Source organism: Pseudopipra pipra, chromosome 9 (genome assembly GCF_036250125.1).
Source record: "Pseudopipra pipra isolate bDixPip1 chromosome 9, bDixPip1.hap1, whole genome shotgun sequence".
NCBI lineage: Eukaryota > Metazoa > Chordata > Aves > Passeriformes > Pipridae > Pseudopipra > Pseudopipra pipra.
The window spans coordinates 15769417-15779389 of record NC_087557.1 but is presented as its reverse complement, the minus strand read 5'-3'; positions in this window follow the sequence as shown (position 1 = coordinate 15779389).

The window sequence follows — 9973 nt, the reverse complement described above, 5'->3', positions numbered from 1 at the left end:
GCCCTGTGGGCCCTGAGGGGCCTCAGCCGGTGGAAGGAGGTGATTGTTCCGCTCTGGGGCGGCCTCGCCTTGGATATTGTGTGTAGTTTGGGGCACCACAATGTAAGAAAGACATTAAGCCATTAGAGAGCGCCCAAAGGAGGGCCGTGGGGATGGTGAAGGTTCTGGATGGGAAGCCTTATGGACAGCAGCTGAGGGCACTTGTTCTGTTCAGCCTGGAGGAGACTGAGGGGAGACCTCATCGCAGTGTACAACTTCCTCACGAAGGGAAGTGGAGGGGCAAGTACTGATTCCTCACTCTGGTGACCAGGAAATGGCAGGAATATGAGTCAGGGGAGGTTTAGTTTGGATATCAGGAAAACGTTTTTCACCCAAAGGGTGGTTGGGCACTGGAACAGGCTCCCCGGGGAAGTGGTCACAGCATCAGGCCTGACAGAGTTCAAGAAGAATTTGGACAATGCTCTCAGGCCCATGGTGTGATTTTTGGGGTGCCCTGCAGAGGGCCAGGAGTTGGACTCAATGATCCTGATGGGTCCCTTCCAACTCAGCATATTCTATGATTCTATGAAACTGGGTTCACTGGTTACCTTCTTTGGGCTGTCTTTCTGGATGGAATAAAGTGCCAAAATCATTAACAATCATCTCATACCTAAGCTGACCACTTATCAGAAAAAGAGTTCAGTTTTCCAGATTTCTTCAGGTATTCCACTAACTCACAGGATTTGCATTTTTAAGGTTTCCCTTCACAACCGGGACAGAGACCTCCTCTCTCTGTAAATAGAAAAGTTCCCTTTAATCAGGACCTCAACATCACTAAATGATTCAGTTAGAAATACATATATATATATATTTAAAATATTTCTGCAGCCTACATTTCCTTTATAAATCTTTACAAAACTGATTTGCTTTAATATCAACATCACTGTACAGAAGTTTAAGAGAAAGATTGTACAACTCCAATTGACTTTGTATGCTAAGTCACACTGTGACTCTGCAGAGCTGAAAGAACCCACCAATCAGATTTTACCAGAGTCTGGCATGACATTATGTGTCAAATGCATTTCTTGTTCAAAAACATTCAGTAATACAGATAAGTATTTTTGAAAGAACTGTACAAGCCAATGACAAAATGTTTTCCATAGCAAGTCTTCACTGGTTTTTTTAATGTGGATACTAGGAAGAGATCTGATGTGTCAGTAATAATCACAAAGAGGATTAGCAGGCATAATGCAGATATCAAATGTGATAGATACACTACTTGCATATCACTGTATGTATTGTCTTGTGCATATAATCATTGTGTATATTCATAGAAAATGAAAGTGAGAGCTGACTGAAGAGAAACAATTTCATAGACCGGACTAGAACACTGGATGTATAAATACACTTGGATGTATAAATACTCTGACAAAGCCAAAACAAACCAGCAAAATTAAGAAATGAGTCCCAGAAAATATTTTAGATCCTAAATAAGACACACAAAGAACCTAACACTTTATTCTGTTTTTCTGTCATGCTTTTTGAGAATTCTCATGATCTCAAACACGGTGCTCGTGCTGACAGAGAAGACCTCTGCAAGCATGCACCGGAGGGCAGCAGATCCCAACCTGGGCTGTATCGTGAGGTGCTTCAAAAAGGGGGAAAAAAGAAACTTTAGATTAACGTTGGCCGTTTGTCCCGTTGATGGCCATATCTTTCACAGACTGTTGTTTACAAAGCAGATATCGTGGGGAAATCCATGCAGTGCTATATGTCCCAGGCTTCTGCACCACCCTTACTCTAGGTCCATGATACAGATAGCTGAAGGGATGTTGTTAAGATAGTGTTGATTCATCCTCAGATGATGAAACAAACACTCTTACCCTGTTAAGTGATGCTCAGTGTTTACCAGATCAGCAGATACCAGATTACCAGATTCTTTACCAGATAGTAAAGAATAGAGGAGGTTTTAAATCTTGTCTGCCCCAACTGGCCCTGGTATTTCATCTCTTGCAAGACACCTGATATGTGTGACTCCTGTTGGTAAAACAGAATCTTATAAGCATGTGAGTTAACAGGATCCACTACAGTTTAACTAACACAGCAAAGGCAGTAGTGTTTGTTCTATTAGTTACAATTCTGTAGCATCTGGTGCATCAGTTTTGGTCTAAATTTCAACTGAAGTGATATGAAAAACATACAAGAGGTCCAACTTTTGCAACAAAGTCTGCTGTAAAATGGACCACTATGAAAATTCAAGTTGCTACCTATGCTCAGTAGCAATTTTTCAAGTTCTTCCCTCCAAAATGACAGTTTAGCTTTTTTCAATGTAATGACGTGGTGTTTTGAGCAGGAAAGCCTCAGTTTGCATATCAGTCAGAAGGTCTCGAAGGAGGCCTGTTTCAACAGCGTTAGAGAAACCAGGTGAGCAGTCCAACCTTCCCACACTTTGAGCAGTGTGAAGGGCCAAAACTTTGTTTCAAAAATACTTAGCTTAAAAGAATTTTACAAGTTCTGGCACAGCAGGGAAAACAGGAACACTGGGCCTAATGGTTAAATACGTTGCCTTGTGAATGCAGCATTCAACAGTTTTCATAAAATTAAACTGGTCCTGAACCCCAGGATTCAGCTAAAGCAGTAAATTTAGGTGTGGTGAGGTATTTGCTTTTTCAGGTTTATCTTTCATATTTAGAAGTAGTAATTATTTATATATTTTAAAAGTAATTTTGCTAGCACCTGGATTAAATTTTCTGGACTATTTTAAGTACCCCAAGTATCTCGTGCTGACTTTCGGTTTAGAAGCATCTCACTCATTTTGTAAGTGCACAGTAATGCCTCCTCAATTTTTGATAAAAGTCTTACATGGCTGGTCTAACTGCTTAACACGTTCTCCTTCATTAGAATTAAGAATTAGTGCATTTTTAGGCTAATTTCTTTTCATATAATCTGGCTCCATCTTTTTTGTGAAGTAGGAATGGTGGTCAGGAGTTTCTACACTTCAAAATAGTTTGGTGAGGCAGTTCAATTGAAGAGGAGAAAATCACTTGGCAGAACTTGGATGCCCAAGCACACTATTAACAGTCCATGGAAAATCAGCTGACTTTATCTCTGTTTTGTCCATCAGAGTTTTCTACCCTAAGCTGCAGTAGATAAGACTCTAATAAACCTGTATCTTGGTCAAATCAAAATTTAAATCAGCTTTCCCTTGGGATATAGCCAGTGCTTTCCAAAGTGGTATTATACAAGTCATAAAAATATTCTAAAAGACACATATGTGTTGTAATTTCCTTTTTATATAGATTTAGGGCCCCAAAGATTTTTTTTGTCAAAAGGAGAAGACATTTAATTACTGATGGGACATAAAAGTCTTTGTCACAGACTTGTTTACCAACAAGAAATAGACAAAAGCCTATTTTTCTGATCACAAAAGCAACTGGACAGCAGATGAGAGAGTCTCTTTGCTCACAATTCCTCTTCTTAGTCTCTTTCTCAATTCCTTTTCTCCCCCAGAACTGCTATGCCTTTCAAGTCCTGCTTTTCAAGCAAAAGCACAGAAAGACATGCTGTCTGCAGCAGTTCAGTGTCCAGCTGTGTACTCATGCGTGCAATAGATGAGAGAGGACCCCCACACACCTCTTAGTCATGGGTAACTTGGAGTCTCTCAGTGGGAGGGACCATCCTTACCCCCAGCCCATATTGCCACGCTGCCACTTCCCAGTCTGCTGTATCGTGGCTGCAAGCCCTGTTCAAGAAATAGAGTCATAATTTTGTCTTTTGCAAATCTTTATTAAAGAGACGTTCTAAGAAATTAGTGAGCCATCTTCAACAGAATCTATTGTAACACAGATGAAGAAATACAGCACAAATACCTGGCAGGCCTGACTTTGTTCCTAAAGGCTGAGTCCAGCCAATATCTGGATCGGAGAAGAGGATGTGGCTATCTGACTGCTCCCTCACTGTGTGACTAACACTGGATTGCACAAGGAGAGTCTGAGAAGCTGGAAATACTTCAGTGAGAACTTCCTATATTACTCACAGTATGGAGCATTAAACAAATGCATAAGACTTTTCAGTCATTTGGGGTGAGCCGTGTGACTCATGTCTAACTACATTTTTTTATGATTAACCATTCCAAATATGTGCCAAGGAACTCCCCATAACAGGCTGTGCTGTAAGCATTTATTTTGAATCTCATTCAAAAATAATGAGTTTTTCTTTTTTTGCCTGCTAGGCTGCACTGTAACAATTTGCTTATCAGATAATAGCTACTGTATATGCTTGGCACTATTTTAAAAAAGACATCATAGCAAATTAATGTGATACTGGAGTTCAGATTATACTAGTTTTATTGCCTCTGAAGATCTAATCTTAGCGGGTGCTGAGAGCACTCCAATTTTAAATGACCTCATACATTTTGTATATCTCAAAGAAAATGGAATATAACTGCAGAGTGAAGCAGGCATTGGATAACTAGCATTTCTTAGCAATACTCATAAACATATTAATATTCATTTATTTGGATATTGTTCAAACTGCCAATGCTGATTTTAAGTTGCATTGTATCTTTTTTAATGTATCTTTGACTTTATAAAATTATACATTTTTATGCTGTGAAGGTTTGTGGACAAAATTAGCTTTTTTTCCCCCTGTGGAATCAAGCCATTAATAACGAAAGAGGGTATGACAATGGAAGTATTTTCTGGCAGATTCCAGAGATGCCTTCCTTGTATTTGAATTTGGGTAGGGATATTTTGGTATAACAGAGCTTCGTCTTATTTCTCCATGTTCTCTAGAAAACAGAAATCTACGTTCTGCTTGAGATGTAGCAGAGATATTTCTTATTATGGGTTCTTCAAGTTACCAGAAAGTGATTCTGTGACATTTTTTCTGGCAGGGGCTACAAATAATACAGAAATGATATTTACACTTTCTGGAGGGATACTGGGAATAAATTTTTCAGATAAACCACTGGCCAACCTCAAAATACACATTAGGAAAGAAGACCGAAGAGAATGAGAGAAAAAGGTCCAGAACAAATGTGTGCTGAAAGACAAATAACTTGCCTTTGATCTTTTGGTCTAACAGCTTCCACAAGGATCTGGGTCTGCAAGGTGCAGAGCAGATACTGCTTTTTTGTAACAGCATGTTAAATGGGAAAGAGCTGATACTGGTTGATCCCAAATTGGGTGTTTCAAAGTGATGCAGAAAGAAACCCCATAACCAAAAGGGTTTAAACTGATCCAGTTAGTTTAGGTAGCACCAAAATGGGGAGAACATCACACATAAATCAGATTGCAGTTCTGAGGCAGCAGCATCTTCTGGTAAAACATTAGCTGGGGACTATGATCAGCAATAAGGGGTAACTGGAAGGGGATGACCCTCTTGGGCTGTCAGCTGAAACCAGGGCTGCACGTCTGTGGCCTGGCAAGTAAAGCAACAGTGATTACATAAAACAACACAGCACGTAGTTCCCTACTGGAGGAATTCTGATTGCCAGCAAGCATAAAGTTGTCTCCAGACAAGTGCTGAATTGACTAGAAATCCAAGACTTTGCGAGACTGCTGGTGTAAAATTCTTTCACCTCTGTGCAAGGTGAGTGAAATGTAAAAAATAGGATACCCTAAGTGAAAGAAAGGCCTAGGACAGTCGAGGGAAAACAGGATCTGTGTAAGAATACACTGAAGTGTATTGCATATGTTTTCTGCAGAAAATTATGTGATGTAGAATTTCAACTGCTGGATTCTTAATTGCTTTTTTATGACTTGTAATTGCAATACTAGAACTGTACAGTGGAGTCAAAGCATTTGTGAACAATAGGAGTGAATGCGTTGGAATCCCAAAGCACTAATTTATTTTTTTTATTATTTGTTAGTAGCATTCTAGCAGACACACATCAATTTTTAGTAATGCAGTGTTAAGTGTCAAATGTGAGCTGATAATGCCTGTAGGGCTTCTAGAGCCAACAAGTATTTAATTTGTGTTGAAAGCTCTTGGAAGACAAATACTCATCTCCAGTTGGTCTGTCTACTTGGATTCCACCTTATAAGTTCTCTTGAAAACTCTCAAGCAGACTTTACAATTAGCCAGCAAGATGTAAGGATCACCAGGAGGCAGAATGCAATACCATCGAAATTAGGCAGAGAGGAATCCTTATTCTTCAGCATTTAAAAACCAGGCGATGACTGGAAACGTCTTTCTTAAAAAAGCATTGCCTATGCCACATTATGCTGCTGGTTTTTGTTTCCCTCTTGTTGTTACTCAGGATGTCTCCTTGATCCTGACATTCTGGGTTTTTTATTCAAGCCTTTTATTTCCTCTCTAAAATTTTTGAAAATCTTTTTTTTCATGTGAAATATTTCTCATATGCTATTTTATAACTAGACCTTCTGTGTGCTTACCAGAGACTTTGTTTTGAACACAGATCAAGAACCACCTACTGCATAAGCACTTGTTTCCTGTCTTCCAATGAAGGTTTATTCCAGTTTACCTCAGTATGGCTTTCAGCACTCTTACCTGTTCTACCTTTCAACACAGAGTACCTCCTTGATCCAATCTTTTGACAGTTTTTCTGTGGAACAGAAAAACTCTGTCCCTCTGTCTGCCTTTTCAAAGCAAATTTTGTTGATGGCAAAAATACTGGCTTAGGATTATATCTGTATTTTCAACTCCCCCTCTTCTATCTTCAGTTTATTCATCATCTTACTGTGTTTTGAAGTCCACCAAAAGTCTTTATTCAGCAGAGTATATGAACAGAATCTTTGTTCAGCAAAATGCTTAATTATGTTTTTCAGTCGTGTTTGTGCAAGTGAATTAGGAGCATGTGTAGTACTGCACTGGGACCGGTTCCCATCCTTGTGAAGGGCAAGAATTAAGCACAACCATTATTACTAGCAGTTTGGAATAGATGGCCAGGTAGGAAGTGTAGCACTCAATTAAAATCCACTGTAGCACTATTCTTGGCTTCCATTAGAGTCACAAAAAGTGCAGCCAATGTTTCTTTAAAAATATTGATCTGTTTTTCTGTGGTGTCCTATATACGCACTCTACAAAGAAATGACTGCTGATCTGGGTAAAATGTGTTTCTACATATTGTTTTAATTTCATCTGTCATAAAGTTGTCAGGATTTTGGAGTGAATATGAAATGTCAGACCATAAGAATCTCAATTTTAGCATTACCTATGACTTTGAGATACTCCTGTCTTGATCAGAAACGAAATTGATATTTCTGCCCAGTTGATACTGGATTAAACTTTTATCCTACCATATTCATCTGATAAATTAATAAGACCTTTGCTAGTTTCGTACTGTCCGACGCACTCTGGGAGGAGCAGAGGTCTTGTCAGAGCTTGGGGCAGAGGATGTGTGCAGGTCCCTCCAGCGCAGAGCTGTGACGGCCCACAGAGCCGGCAGAGGGAAGTGTTGTTCTAAAATACCTACCCCTGAAGGGAGTGCCTTTGTTGGTAACTGCAAGCCACATTATTGCACCGGGAAATCAGTGATCTGGAGCGTATGTAACATGTGATTTATAAACTCGCAGCAGAAGACAAAGAAGCTTAAGCATATGCCAAAAAGAGCGAGTGAGATAATGATGTGGATGTGCCAGAGATTGAAATTAAATTATACAGAGAACTATGAAGCTTACATGTTTTTTATTCTCTTTAGGAGAATAAATGGTAGCATGGAATTCTAGAGGTTAAAGAGTTGTGATCTGCTGGTTCATGCTTCAGCTAACTATGAAGCTGTAGCCTTTCATATCAAAAGACAGACTCTTGAGAAACAGACAGTCAGAAAAGCACTTGGTGATCACAAGGCAAGTTGTCATAGGGTGCTTTATTGACAGAACTGGCTCGGCTTCACACACTGCTGCCAGTGCAATTGCCAGTCAAGATGTTGTTGCTCCTGCAACTGCAAGTACTGCTAGAGGGTTAAAAGACAAGTATAATGTCATATCTCGGATATTAAAAAGATTTTTCAAGAGAAAATATTTTAAATTGAAATTTTTACTATATTGCCCTCTTTAACATACAGCTCTCTGTTATACAGCTTTCCCTTTCTTACTACATGAGATTTCCCCAAACTGTGCAAGTGAAGGGGTTGAAGCACATGCCCTGGACACCCATTAGTCACATTGAGCATAGCATTTGAAACTGGGGGGGGTTATATATATATATATGAATATGTATATATTCAATATATATAATTCAATATATATATATATTTAAAAAAAAGCTGGGTTTGTAGCATCTAAATATTAAGTTAAAAAAGATCAGGGGGTGGCAAGATGTGTGAAAGGAAACTCTCCCTGGATTGTCAAGCTGTTGCTTTTCAGTATCTTATAAATGGCTGTCAAAAACAAATAGAAAAGTTGTTAGAGCTTGAAGAACATTTTCCTGATAATATGGCTTGAGAAAGACTGGAAGAAATTCATCCTAAAGTAATTGGCACTAAGCTAACCCTAAAGAAGAACAAGATCTGTTAGGTATACAGTCAGGAGCTGCACTGCTAGAACAGCGTTGTTTTTGAGTAGGTGGTTAACAAAATATTTCCTTTGCTGAGACGCCATTGCTCAGGGATTGGTGGGGTGTGAATGATGAGTTGAGTCCTTTCCTTGTGCTTCCCCAGGAGCTACTCAGTGTCACAGTAGAGAAAATGCAAACCTATGTAATTGTGTTGCAATCTTTTGTTCAAGCAATTATGAACCTTATGATCATTAACTTCAGTGTTCTGGCTTAATTCAGTATTGTTATTTTTAGCACAAACAGTTCTTGGTTTTACAATTTAGTTAAACATTAATTTGTCTTCCTAGCATATTACTGACAAAAAGAAAACATGGCAGGTTCTGGAGACAGACTTTTCATTTCTTTGTTAATAGAAAGCAAGATTATAGAATGAGATGTACTTTTATTTATTTTGATCACAAATAGAGGAAATAGTCTCAGCAAAATGCATTAAATAATTCCTCAGGGAACCCCTAATAGAGCAGAAAATTTGTCTCCATGATGGAAATTGAGATACAGAGAGCTAAAAAGGAGGCAGGTCATGAGACGAAGGGGAATTGGTCTCCTGGGAAGAAGCTGGCCTGCTCTCTGCTGTTTACCAAACCTCACCAAAGACTCTTGAAAAGGTAATTGCAGACAATGCCACGATGCTGACATCTTTGTGGTGACAATAGTGGCTTCTCTGAGGTTACATTACTATCAAAGTACATCACCTTAAGTAGAAACTATCAGCCTAAAATAAATACATTCTCTGCTGGGCTACCACTGTGACTGCAAGCTAGGAAAACAAACAGCTTTTTTTTTTTCCAACACTTTTGCATTAGTATTTTTACATGTTTGGACTAACAAATGAGCTTCACTTTTGTTTTAATTAGTTTCATTTTTGGCTCAACTGTAATACTTGTGCTTCCACAGAAGTATGCTATATTTTAGTGGATCTTTTAAGTTGAAAGTAATACTAATAGCTAAACATGTACTGAATACGATTTGAAAATTGTTAACTTTGGCAAAATTTAGTGTCTGTGCTGTTTAGAATGAAGGTGGGTTTTGTACAGCTGTGAAGAAAAGGATTTTGGTTTTTTTTGGAGAAAAAGCAAAATTTTGAAAATAGTCCCTTTTTCTGTGAAATTGATGACTGGGCAAAGAATAAACATTACTATAGCAGGGCAAGTGTAAGGAGTATAATTAGAATGTATAACTGTAGAGTTTTGACTAGGTCCTTGCAGTGGAGTTAATAATAGTGAAAATATGTCAGGACAATTACTTGAGTAGATTGATCTGTTTGCACGACTAAGAGGAGGTAGACAGAGCCCATTCGTCCCAGTTCTTTGCAGAAATCTAGATAGGTATCAAAATTTTCTTTCAGACTTTCATGCCTTTACCAGCAGAATCAGCCTCTTCGGACATCTGGAGGAGGGAGCTGCTCTGTGGGCTGGAGAAAGGGGAGGTGAAGTAGGAAAATCAAATGAATCTGTGATTGAGTTGTTTGTTTTTT